This window comes from Oryctolagus cuniculus, chromosome 9, assembly GCF_964237555.1.
Source record: "Oryctolagus cuniculus chromosome 9, mOryCun1.1, whole genome shotgun sequence".
Classification (NCBI taxonomy): domain Eukaryota; kingdom Metazoa; phylum Chordata; class Mammalia; order Lagomorpha; family Leporidae; genus Oryctolagus; species Oryctolagus cuniculus.
Window position 1 is genome coordinate 69,246,913 of NC_091440.1, and position 13,979 is coordinate 69,260,891.

Genomic DNA, 13,979 nt, shown 5'->3' on the forward strand with positions numbered 1-13,979 from the left:
CACCTGCATGGGAGACTGGAAAGATGCACCTGGCTCCTGGCTTCAGATTGGCACAGCTCCGGCCGTTGTGGCCATCTGGGAAGTGAACCAACAGAAGGAAGACACTTCTCTCTGTCTCTCCCTCTCACTGTCTGTAACTCTACCTTTCACAGAGAAGCACAGAGAGAGAGAGAGAGAGAGAGAGAGAGAGATCTTGCATCTGCTGGTTCACTCCCCAAATGGCTGCAACGGGTGGAGCTGGGCCGATCTGAAGCTAGGAGCCAGGAGCTTCTTACAGGTCTCCCACACAGGTGCAGGAGCCCAAGAACTTGGTCATCCTCTACTGCTTTCCCAAGCCATAGTAACAGCTGGATCATAAGTGGAACAGCCAGATCTTGAACCAGAGTCCATATGGGATGCTGGCACTGCAGGCGGCAGCCCCATCAGTTCCCTTTTAACACTGTTTTTGCTATATCCATAGGTTTTAGTATGTTGTATTGTCATCTTCATTCGTTTCCAGGAATTTTTTTATTTCCCTTTTGATTTCTTCTGTGACTCATTGTTCATTCAGGAGCATGTTGTTCAGTCTCCATGTGTTGGTATATTTTCTAGATTCTTGAGTTTTTTCCAGCTTCTTTTCATTGTGGTCAGAAAAGATACATGGTATGATTTAAATTTTTTTTAATTGCACCTAGCATATGGTCTATCCTAGAGAAATTCCATGCACTGATAAAAACAATGTGTATTCTGCAACCGTGGTATGAAAGGTTCTATAGATATCAGTTCCAAATGGTACATAGTGTAGATTAGCTCTGTTGTTTCTTTGTTGATTTTCTGTGTAGTTAATCTGTCCATTGATGAAAGTAGGGTGTTTGAAGTTCCCCAGTAATATTTTTTTAAAAAAAATATTTTATTTTTATTTGAAAGAGTTACACAGAGAAAGGAGAGGCAGAGAGAGAGAGAGAGAGGTCTTCCATCCACTGGTGTACTCCCCAGATGGCTGCAAGGGCTGGAACAGTGCCGATCTGAAGCCAGGAGCCAGGAGCTTCTTCTAGGTCTTCCACATGGGTGCAGGGGTCGAAGGACTTGGTCCATCTTCTGCTGCTTTCCCAGGCCATAGCAGAGAGCTGGATCAGAAGTGGAGCAGCTGGGACTCGAACCGGCACCCATCTGGGATACTGGCACTGAAAGTGGGGGCTTTACCTGCTACACCACAGCGCCAGCCCCAGCCCATTACTATCATATTGGAGTCTATATCTACCTTTAGATCCATTAACATTTCTTTTAAATAGCCAGGCACCCTGGCATTAGGTATATACATTTATTAAAGTGACATCTTCCTGTTGAATCCATCCCTTAATCATTATATAGTGCCCATCTCAGTCTCTTTTAAGTTTTTGTGTTAAAGTCTATTTTGTCTGATATTAAGATGGCTACACCTGCTTATTTTTGCTTTCTGTTAGTGTGAAATATCTTTTTCCATCCTTTAACTTTCAGTCTTTGTGTATCTTTGTTGATGAGGTGTGTTTCTTGTAGGCAGCAAGTTGATGGGTCTTATTTTTTAATCCATTCAGCTGGTCTGTGTCTTTTAATTGGAGAATTTAGGCCATTTACATTCAAGGTTATTATTGATAACTAATAACTTGGGCCTGCCATTTTTCGGTAAATAGTCCTATTTTTTGCTTTGGATTTCCTTTGTACTTTTACTGGGATATTTTCTGCCTTCACATTCTTTCATAATGATAACTGTCTTTCTATGTTTCTGTGTGTAGCACATCCTTAAGCATCCTTTGTAAGGCTGAACAAGTGACAAATTCTTTCGGTTTCCACTACACCACAGCGCTGGCCCTGACAGTGTTTTTCTTTTAAGACCTGGACTATATCTCTCCATTCTCTCCTAGGCTGTAGGGTTTATGATGAGAAATCAGCTTTGAGTCTAATTGGAGATCCTCTGAACATAATCTGGCATTTCTCTCTGCATATTTTAGAATAGTTTCTTTATTTTTTACCATTGAAAATTTGACTATAATGTGTCACGGTGAAGATCTTTTGTGGTCATGTGTACTGAGTTCTGTTTGCTTCCTGTACTTGAATGTCCCTTTCTTTCTCCAAATTAGGGAAGTTTTTTGTAATTATTTCACTGAATAGGCCTTTTAATCCATTCTCTTTCCACACTGTCAGGAACTCCTAAGAACCATATGTTAGGTCATCTGATAGTATCACATAGATCTTGAACATTTAAAAAATGTTTTCTAATTTATTCTCTTTTTTGGGTCTGAATTAAAATTTTCTGAAGATTTGTCTTCTAGAACAGATATTATTTCTTCTGTCTCACCAAATTTGTTGCGTTTTCTACCACTTTTTAAATTTGCTCTATTGAATTCTTCATTTTTTTTTTTTTTTTTTGACAGGCAGAGTGGACAGTGAGAGAGAGAGACAGAGAGAAAGGTCTTCCTTTTGCCGTTGGTTCACCCTCCAATGGCCGCTGCGGCTGGCACGCTGCGGCCGGCGCACCGTGCTGATCCAGTGGCAGGAGCCAGGTACTTCTCCTGGTCTCCCATGGGGTGCAGGGCCCAAGTACTTGGGCCATCATCCACTGCACTCCCTGGCCACAGCAGAGAGCTGGCCTGGAAGAGGGGCAACTGGGACAGAATCCGGCGCCCCGACCAGGACTAGAATCCGGTGTGCCGGCGCCTCAAGATGGAGGATTAGCCTAGTGAGCTGCGGCGCCGGCCCGAATTCTTCATTTCTAATATTTCAGTTTGATTTCTCTTCATAATGTCAATTTCTTGGGAAATTTTTTTTTCCATGTCATGTATGGATTTCTTTAACTCATGAATTTGCTTCTCATTGCTTCTAAGTAATCCTATTATCAATCTCTTGAATATTTATTCAGGCATTTCATCAATCTCTTCATCTTCACATTGTTGTGTTCTTTTGGGGGAAGTTATATTGTCTTTCTTATTCTTGTTTCTTGAATTTCTGTTTATTTTTAGGCATTTGTGGAAGTACTTGTTGGTTTCCTCCCCTGATGGATTTTATCTTTGAACTATGCCTCTGAGGCTTAGTGGAGTGCCTGCTCTCAGTGAATCCCCAGAGACATGTGCTAGGCATGGCCAGTGCTCCAGTGTCTGCCAGTATCTGGGGTGACATCCAAGTGGGTGTGGTAGAGCTCCTCTGTGCTTGGCAGAGGGTAGGGTATGATCACCTCTGTTTGTGTAATCATACCCTGATCTCTCTTCCAAGATGATGGATGCCTGTGGTTAGCCTGCAGTGGGTGCAGCACTCACCCATGCTACTACATAAACTGCATAAGGATCTGCGCAGTCATTTGTGTGAGCAGAGATCCTGCTGCAATGACCAACCCTAGGCAACCAGGGAGTTCTGAGCCTCTGTCATGGGACACAGTGATTGCCCAGAGACCAGCTTGTGCAGTCACAGGGTTCCCACAGTCACAGTGCCCAAGGCTCCCACAGTGATGGGGTGCAGAGGATCCACTCCTCCCCACTAGCCTGTCATGTGCACGGAGAGAGCAGAGACCTTCCCAGAGCCAGCTGCCTGTGGGTGCTCTGCCTTGGTGGTTTGAGCTCCATAGTCCGTGATATGTTGAGAGGCTCAGGGCACCTCACAGTCCTACGTGGGTGCCCAGTGTTCTGTCAGACCTCTCAGCCAGACTCAAAGTCAGTGGGGAATGAGGATTTTTCCCTCTTTTAAAATCCCCAGATCACATGTGTGCACAAGAGCCACTGCTGCTACTGGCTTCAAAATGGTGCCCTTACGCAGGGATCAGGAGAAAGAAACATGCCTTTCTTTTTTTTTTTTTTTTTAATCACTGGGTTAGGTGGGTACCTTGATTCCCTTTAGGGCTCCAGGCCAGACTCAGGCAGTGTGGTCTTCAAGGCTCTCCCTCCAGCAGCGTCATGGGCTGCTGCAGTCTACTCTTCACCTCTCTCCAAAGCTGCTGTATCCTCCAGCTCTTGGCTGTGGCGATCATGTGTTGTGTCTTAACTCATTGCTGTGCATCCCTCTTCCTTCTGTAGAATTTCCACTGCAGATTTCTCTCCAACTCTCCCCTGGGAATGCACCTCCTCCACTTTTTTTCTATTTTCCCATCGCCTAAAGCAGTACATCTTTTCCCTTCTCAGCTATCCTGGAATACCTGTTATATTTGTTTAAGACTGTAAAGTTTTAAACTTTTTTTTCTAGGAAACTTCTACAGGTCATCACATTTCTCTGCCTTAAAAACTTTATTTTGTTTATTTGAAAGGCAGAGTGATCAGGGGTGGGGGATATCTTCTGTTGGTTCACTCCCCGAATGGCTGCAATGGCCAGGGCTGGGCTGGGCCAAAGCCAGGAGCCTAGAGCTCCATCTGAGTCCCATGTGGGTTACTGGGACCCATGTATTTGGGCTACCATCACTGCATTAGCAGGGAGCTGGATGGGAGGTGGAACAGCACACTCTGATATGGGCTCACAAATGGAGCTTACCCCACCTTACATCACAACGCAGTCCCCCTTTTCCTACCTTTAAAACTGAGATGTAGGGGCTAGTGTTGTGGCTCAGTGGGTTTAGCCACCTGTTACAATGCTGGTATTCTATATTATGGTGCCAGTTGATACCCTGTTATTATTATTATTATTATTATTATTTTTTTTTTTTTGCCGGCAGAGTTAGAGAGAGAGAGACAGAGACAAAGGTCTTCCTTTTCCGTTGGTTCACCCCCAAAATGGCCGCTACGGCTGGCATGCTGTAGCTGGTGCGCTGTGCCAATCCGAAGCCGGGAGCCAGGTGCTTCTTCCTGGTCTCCCATGTGGGTGCAGGGCCCAAGGACCTGGGCCATCCTCTACTGCCTTCCCAGGCCACAGCAGAGAGTTGGACTGGAAGAGGAGCAACTGGGACAGAATCCGGTGCCCCAACCGGGACTAGAACTCGGGGTGCCAGCACAGCAGGTGGAGGATTAGCCTAGTGAGCCACGGTGCCGGTCTATACCCTGGCATTTCTTGAGAGACTGGGTTCTTGAGGGAGTGAGTAAAATCTTCTGGAAATGGATTAGACAACTCAAGAATGGGTTGTTATAAAGCAGGTCTTCTCTCCAGCCCCCAGTCTTCCACCCATCATGGCACCCTCCCCAAATGGCTGCTGCAGCTGGGGCTGGGCCAGTCTGAAGCCGGGATCCAGAAGTCCATCTGGAGCCTCCACATTGATATCAGGAACTTGCACACTTGGGCCAGCACCTGCTACTTCCCAGATGCATTAGCAGGAATCTGCATCCAAAGCAGAGCAGCAGAGACTTGAACCAGGCATAGTGTGATGCCAGTGTCCCAAGCAGTGGCTTAGTCTCCCATACAATGTCTTCCCCACATTGTGGGTGTTTTTGATATGGATTACCAGAAACGTATATCCATCAGTATTGGTCTCCAGCAACAAACAAAATGGTCTATACCAATAGCCACTGCCTGCTGGTCATTATATTTTAAATTTCTGCCAAGTTAATGGATTTGAAAATGTTGTATCAATATTTTGCTTGGATTTGTTTAATTATCAATGAGAATGAGATTTTCTTCTCATGCTGTTGATCAGTTGTTTCTTTTTTTATCAGTTGTTTGTTTTTTATACTCACCTGTTTTTCTGTTTTGATGCTTGTCATTCATTTGGAGGAGTTTGTAATATAGTTATATACATTTCCTATATTTGATCCAACTATTTTATTTCATAAATTCATCTTTTTCCTTTTTTGTATACATTACAAAATAGATGCTTAATGGAAAAATATAAGAAAATATAACACTATAAAACAGATACTAGAAATTTCCTATATTCCATCCTTTCAAATGGGAAATTTGGTTTGTTTTCCTAAAAATTTTCCTTCTTCCACATATTCTATCAGTTATATTTATTTTCAAAATTGAAATCATAGTACACATAGTTTTTTAATTTTTTTACTACTATACAGGTCTCAGTGTCAACATATGAAACTTCATCATCTTTTTACTAGATGTACATCCTATTAAATGATGCTCTGTTTTAAAAATTTATTCATTGAAGTTATTTGAAAGAGTGATAGACAGAGAATGAGCACTTCTATCCATTGGCTTACTCCCCCAAACACACACGATGACTGGGGCTGATGCCAGGGACTGGAAATTCAATCCAGGTCTCTCACGTGAATGGGAGGAACCCAATTACTTCAGCCATTACTGCTGCCTCGCAGGGTTTGCATCATCAGGAAAGTGGAATCAGGAGCAGAGCCAGAATTCAAACTTGGGTCCTCCAATATGGGATGTGTGTCCCAAGCTGTGTCTTAACTGCTAAGCCCCGTGATCACTCCAAACATATTTAGTCATATTACTCAGTTTTTTAATGGAGTATTGGTTGATGCTTATCCTCAGAAAGAAGGTTCTTGGTTTTTTGATAATTCTGATGAGGCTGGCATTTGGTGCATTAGTTAAGATACTGCCTGGGACACTTTCATCTCCTACCAGGGTGCTAGGATTTGAGTCCTGGTCTGCTTTTGATTTCAGCTTCCTGCTAATATGCACCCTGGGAGGTAACAGGCAATGGCTGAAGTAACTTGGGTCTTTGCCACACACATGGGAGACTCTGAGCTTCTGATTTCAGCCTGGCCCAGCCTGGGCTGTTGCAGGCATATGAGGAATAAACTAGCAAATGGAAGATCTTTCTCTATCTCTCTCTACCTTTCAAATAAATAAAAATACATAAATATTTTTTAAAATAACCATATAAGAAATAATTCTCTGATAGACTGTTTAGGAAATTTTCTGTCATTTTAAGAGATGTGTTATTCTGTGAAGAGTAAGACTACACATATATGTATAAGCTATAGGGGGAGTGTGATAAACCTTGTGGTGTAACAAAAGTTGGAAAGATATTTTGTTTTGATAAAATATGCTGAAGTGTCTATTTCAAGTGAAATAAGATTCAGGATTCATTATCATTTCAGCTGATCTCGATAGCCAATTTTTAGATATTTGAAATATATCAATAATTGTTTAAATGGAGAACTCTTACTTCCCTAACTTACTGGTTTAGATGCTGGGAATGCAATGATGAGATCTCTCTCTCTCTCTCTCTCTCACACACACACACACAGTCCCAACTCTTCTAGAATTTATAGTCAAGTGGATAAACATTATTCAAATAATTATACAAGTAAATACATATTAGCAAACTGCAGTGTGCATGGTAGAATAGCATCAGGGCTGGAGCCACGGCTCACTAGGCTAATCTTCCGCCTTGCGGCGCCGGCACACCAGGTTCTAGTCCCGGTTGGGGCGCCGGATTCTGTCCCGGTTGCTCCTCTTCCAGGCCAGCTCTCTGCTGTGGCCAGGGAGTGCAGTGGAGGATGGCCCAAGTCCTTGGGCCCTGCACCCGCATGGGAGACCAGGATAAGTACCTGGCTCCTGCCATCAAATCAGCGCGGTGTGCCGGCCGCAGTGCGCTGGCTGCGGCAGCCATTGGAGGTGAACCAACGGCAAAGGAAGACCTTTCTCTCTGTCTCTCTCTCTCACTGTCCACTCTGCCTGTCAAAAAATAAATAAATAAATAAATAAAATAAATATTAAAAAAAAAAAAAGAATAGCATCAGAGGACATAACTAAGAGAGATCTCTTCCTGGCCTGAATATGGTGGCGGCTAACCTGAGATGGCTCAGTTGTGCTGTGGTTGGGGGACAGGGTGGGAGATGGCTGGAGAGGAGGAGCTGTTGGTAGGGAAGGAACCATTGGAGGCAGGAGCCCCAAAGCTGAAAGAATACCAGCTCTGAGCAACATGAGGACTATCTCCAGTGCTTGCAGACTGTAAGGATTGTGGGAGAGGAGGAAGGAACTTGTGTCTCCTAAAGTACTTAAATTCAAACAGTTTTCATCATTGAGAAGTGATGAGTTTGTGATTACTGATTCAAAGGGAATATGAAAGTCATGAAATACCCACTAAAGTCCTGAGAATATCCTAAAACTGAGCGTTTGAGGAATTCAAGAATTTAAATGTTGAGAAGAGGTAGAAAAAGAAGCCAGGAGTGTGGTGTTTCTGAAGGCTGGCAGTAGAGGGCCTTCCAAGAAGTGAATGCTGCTGAGAGAGCAAGGAAATTAGAACTGAAAAAATGTCTGTTGGGTTTAGCAATACAGAGGTCAGTAACCTTTACAAAATGCCTATATTGTGCTGATGGTGCATGATCCATTTCCTGCATCTTTGGAATTGTTGGTCTTCTTGACTGGGAGGGGTGTGGGCTGCTTTAGATCCATCCCAAGCTTCTGGAGGTCTGGCCGCATGCCAGCAATACCCACACAGCGATACAAACAACAAGACTACTCTAAGACAAGCACATTTTGACAAGGCATTTATTACCCAACGCTTTGACATCAGAGAGACCTGAGTAGGCTCATGTTAAAAACATATGAAGTATGTCTTTCTTGTGCAATGCTGTACAGGTGAGTATCTGATAAATCTACATCCTCAGAGCCAAAAAGTTCTGTGAGAATACAGTTGCCTTTATTTAAGAAGAAAAGGGTGTGTTTAAGGTACAAAAATCAGGTGCTGAGTACTAGAGAGCTCCTACCCATATCATATCCTTATTTGCAAAGAAATACTCTTAAAAATGTCCCATGGAGCAGAATGAAAGTTTTTCTCCAAACCAAAATAGAACTTTGTAATCACAACTGACATTTTAAAAGATAAATATGAAACACATAATGATTAGTGGGTTCAACAGAATGAATGAAAATGAACAATTTATACAAATCAAGTTCTCTTAAACAGTTGTAAATATTTTTAGTATTTACTTGAATGAATCATTTTAAGGCCCTCACAGTGTTACTCTTCATCAAACATAAAATTCTACATATGTAGGAATTAAGTTTAGAAAAGCACTTAATTATCATAATTGAACATAATTATTTTTCAAATATCAAAACAGTAATACAGTTCTGAGAATATTTATGTAATGATTTTTAAAGCTCTAGTGAGGCTTGCTCTAAATCATAGCAACACTGGTCTTTTACACAACTTAGTTAATATCAGTATAACAAATTATACATGTGATTGATGTACAAGTACATAAACACACATGTAATTGCCTGTTGGAGGATTGTTGAAGTATATTTGCCACAATTCTTTATATATTATACTTTATTTACAAATGAAATTTAATAGATAACATATTTGATGTTAAATGGTTCCGTAAGACTGAATTACATATGCTTATATATGATGTATCTTTTAAAAAAATCTGTAATTTTAAATAACAAATCTCAAAAATATCAAATTAACCTTCCTGAAATTTGCTGACATTTTGTTAGTGCGACATACATAGTTACTTGGTGACTTTTCATTTCCTAAAGAACGGTGTTCAACTCTTTATAATGACATTCAAAACATTCTATACGTTAGCCTCAGACTGATTTCCAAAGCAGGCCACTCTTTTCCCTGAGCAAGCCAGGGCTGTGCTCTTTACCTTCAGTGCCCTTCCTTTCTCTTCACTAAAGGTCACTACAGGTTCAGTTCAACTCCCAGCACCCTTGTGAAACCTCTCCCGAGGTTTCTGGGGGCATGCCTTTGGCCTTCTTATCCTTAATCAGTCACTTTAGTGCTGACATCAGTATCATGTGCAATTTGTACCAAGTAACAGGACTTGTGTCTTCAGTCAAATGGGAAATTTCTTGATTGGTATATTTGGTGCCTAGTGCAATCCTGAGAATTACAAAATTCGACAGAGTATAAAATTATAAGCATATGCTAGAATCATCATAATTACCTCTGACTTATTACAATTTTTCTTTCCATCTGCAGAAACGGCGTAACTAAAGTTTACTGTTGCTTCAGTGTCTCATCCTTCCAAAGCCAACTGATCTTGCTATATAGTGCATGCTCTTCACTGTGCAACTGAAATATATGGAATCTGGAAATTTCTTCAAATCAGAGACTGATTCCCTGTAATCTCATCAAATCTTAGGTAAGTTTCTGTCTTTCTTGGTTTTTCCCTTTTGAAGGAATGTTTTGAATGCTCTTTGCAAATGTTTTGGATTTTTCTTTACAAATGGGGAAAGCTTTAGAAAATCAAAGAGTTTTCCCTTCATTGAGTTTTTCTCCCTTTTCCCGAGGCACAGGGAAAGGGGTGCAGAAGTGGAAGGGCATCAGCTTTTACAGGACCTCCAGGGCCTGGATCTAAGGCACTGAAAGACGGTGGTGGTAACTTCCTCTACCGCATGAGCAGGTTAGCTCTGCTTGGACTGTCGGGCTTGTGTCCAGGTTTACAAATCCAGACCAAATGCATCCCAAAATGAGCATGGTTTTCTTCTAAATAACAGTAGCAACCATTAGGCACCAACTGTGTGTCAGAACATACTGACGGTTGCTTTATATAGGACTTAATTGTCATAATCAAATGTGTCATGACTTCGATTTTACAGAGGAGAAAACTGGGGCTTAGAGACGCTGTGTAAGTTGAACAAGGAAGTGGGAGAGCTAGATCTGGGATGCAGAACTCATTCCAAACCCTGTGTCCTTTTTGGAGCAGCTTGCAGTGTCAGTGTCTTTTCTTGGTAGGAATTCTCACGGGGGAATGTGTGTAATTCTGGAGACCACAGACAAGGACAGAATAAAAAGTTCCAAGGTACCTGGGGAGGCTCACCAGTACTCCTTCCCTGCCACGACTGCCCCAGTCTTACTTAAGAGTGATTCCTCACTGACAACTGACACTGCAGTGTACACTAAGTTTGGCACTGTCCCTTTTGTTACGAGACAGTTGATCACTTACGTCTTGGTTGAGCAGCAGCGCTAAGTTCTTAGCTTTGTCAAGGCCCAGGACAAAAACACCACCATCAGATAAGTTAACACAACACTAAGTAAATGAAGAAAAAAATCTGACTTGACATTCTACCCAGTAAAAAACATTTTTCCTAAAAGACAGAAACCCACCTAAGACTGCAGCCTTGCCCCTTGCCACTGTGCTGCAATATGAATTCCAAGCTTCAGCATCAGTGTTCTCATTTGGAGAACAGCCAACAGAAGGAAATTCTGGTGTGGAGAGAAGTCTGAGAGTGGCTGCACTCTTCTACCAGGGTCTAGTTACACTGTGGTCTCCAGGAAGCAGAGTTTTCATCCCGTGGATACTGTTTTCTAGTCACACTATGTAGGACAGGCCCCTTGATGCTGTGTGTAGGACCATAGGAGAAAAGAGAAGGCTCTCTTCCCTTCCCAGTTTCCTGCACTTGAGAGTCACATGCCATGTCCTTTACTTAGTGGTTAATTGTAACAGCTTAGGGATTGCTCTATAGATTTAACAAGTGTTTTACCTTTAGTTGGGCATAGGTTTATTGTTACAGTATCTGCTACCAACAGCTCTAACTACACGTGTGTATTTATGAGTTAATAACCTTTTACTCCAGTGTCATTTTAATATTAGGGTATTTAAAATGTTTCTCTAAGTTTATTTTTAATAACATTAATTTAGTAGGGAATTGGAGTGCAGATTCATCTAAGACTGCTGTAGAAACACTCTGTACTTGGGATCTGAATTTAGGCTTAGCTGTTGCTTGTTTTTAACCTTGGAGAAAGCACTTTGCCTGTTTCTTTACCTATAGGTGGAAGTTCACAATTTGCATCTCACGGTGTTCTTATGAAAGTGAAGGGGCAGAATTTATAGGAACTATTTCACAAAGGCAAAATTAGGTTACTGGCCGTGCTGCAGCAAGGCAGATGCACACGGAGGTGGGCATCTCAGGTAGGAGGGAGTGGCCAGGGGTGGGTGGGGTTTGGGTTCATTATTACCAGTCAGGGGGACTAAGGGCCGTGAATGGTAGGACTTGAACGTGCTTTCTCCAAAATGACCTTCTCCTGGCTCCCAAACCCAGACGTCCCCATGTTGGGGAGAACTCACCCCGACAACACACCTCAAGGCTGGGAGTTTTGGAGAGGAGCCATTCGGGCATCTTCAGCTCTGCGTCTCCCACAGCCTGCTCACTGGGAAGTGCCCCATGCCTCTGACATCACACAAGAAGCCCAGGGGGGACGTCAGGAAAAAGAGGCAGGTTATCGACTGTTAGCCGTGGGTCATATAGAGCCAATTTAAAAGCTGTTCTCGCCAAAGGAAAAAGCAGTGTTCTTTTTCCTAAGAGAGAATTTCGAATAGAATTGGGTCGCTGGTGCCCTGCCTAAAACGCCAAAGCAGCAGGTGCAGAGCTGGGGTGGGGTCTGACCGTGAACCCGACTGGGGTGTCGCCCCTGCCGGAGGCGCTCGCTCGGCAGGCTCCGCTCTTCTGCTCCTCACAGATGCCGATGAAGTGGTGTGAAGGGTTGGGCTTTTTTTTTTGTTCCCAAAAATGCAACGAACAAAAAAAAAAGTACAACAATCCAAACCCAACCATCGTATCGCGTGTCGGCCGAGCAGGGAGACGTCCGCGTCCTGTGGCCGGCCCTCGCGCTCGCCCTCCCCTGCGGGCCGCCGCGGAGGGCAGCGCCCGGGGCGGGCAGGGCGGTCGTCGACGCCGGAAGGACGCGCGCTGCAGCTCCGCTCCCCCGGGGAGGCGCGGCCGGGAGGCGGGACTAAGGCCCGGCGGCCCGGGAGGCGGGGCCCCGGCTGCGGGCGCAGGAGGACGGCCGCCGCGAGTCCATCTTGCGGCCGTGCCCGGCGCTATCGCGCGGCCCCAGCAGCTGGAGGACGGGCCGCCGTGCGGCGCATCGTTCGCGTCCCCGGAGGTCCGAGATAAGTACCCGCCGCCCGCCTCCTCTCGGGGATGCGGTCACCCTCGAGCCTGCTGCCGGGGTGGCGACCTGCCCAGGCGGGCCGGGACCCGGGGGCGGGGGCGAAGGGCTGGCTCGAGCTCAGCCCGCACTCGAGCCCCGCGAAGCAGGGCGTGGGGAGGGTGGCGTGCGGGTGGGCGCGGGCCGGCCGGGCCTGCCCGTGTGCGCTGCAGTAGAGCTGCTGCTCCCGCGGCGCGCCCGGCACCGCCACCTGTGCCTCAGTACCGCCTAGGAAAGAGAAGGCGATTGTGAGCTGGAGGTGGGAGACCCAGCCGCCCTGCCCGTCCGCACGGCGCCGGGGGAGGGCGCCCTCACCGAGAAGCGGCCGAGTACAAAGAGCCACAGCCTCGCCCGCGCTCTGCACGCTGGCTTTATTTCTGGGGGCGATCCTGTGCAAATACATGCAAAACAAAACAAAGCCCTTTCTCCTCTCCTCTCTTTCCAGTAGCCTCTAGTTTGTCAATCAAATGCAAAGGAGGAAAAAGGGGCGGCCCCGATTGTTTTGCCCTGGGAATTAGTAACCCTGCCGAAAACACCTGCTTGCAGGGAACGAATATAAACAATACCTTTCCTTATGTTATGTCCACATTTAAAAAAAAAACACACCCAATTTCACTAGGCCCTGAAGCTTTTGAAATAGAACGATGTGTAGAACATATATGTTCTCATCCACTTCTTTGGTTTGTTGGTCTTTGTTTTCCTATTTTGTCAAAATTTGGAATCCATCATTGGCAGTTGTTTATATGGTAATTTAAAAATATTGTACCCAGAGATTTATATTGCAAAGGAAGAGAGGCTTTGGCAGCATTTCTTTCCTTTTTTTTTTTAGCTTCTTCCGTGCGGGTGAATTGTTAGGCAGGTGGGGCTTGTGGAACAGGGCCCTAGTCCTCTGTCTTGTGACTTTCATCTACTGGGCATTTAAAAGCTGCATTTCATTTCACAGGCACTCCTTCTGGTAGAACTTGATGGAGCTGTTGACCAACTGGTCATACTTCTTACACAACCAGAAGATAAGATTTCTTCCCTAGAAGCACCATTGTTTTTGGTCCCTGCTGACTTACAGAAGACTCCCTGGTAAGTCCTTCCATACATAGCACCAGGCTTTTCTCTCTATGGCTATCATCCATTAAGTGGTAAATACCCTTCTCAGAGGGAAACTTGGCAGTTTTTTCAAGAGCCTTAAAAAATGTTCTTACTTTGACTAAGCAATACTCTTAAAATAATTGCCTAAGGAGATAATCAG

General features: G+C 44.4%; 1 non-coding gene across 1 annotated transcript; it reads right to left on the bottom strand.

Annotated features, from left to right (window-relative positions):
* Positions 1-12,285: 12,285 nt before the first annotated feature.
* Positions 12,286-12,344, bottom strand: MIR3613 (microRNA mir-3613). Its single transcript, NR_162724.1, has one exon. It is a non-coding gene; the product is annotated as a microRNA mir-3613 (primary transcript).
* Between the last annotated feature and the right edge of the window lie 1,635 nt (positions 12,345-13,979).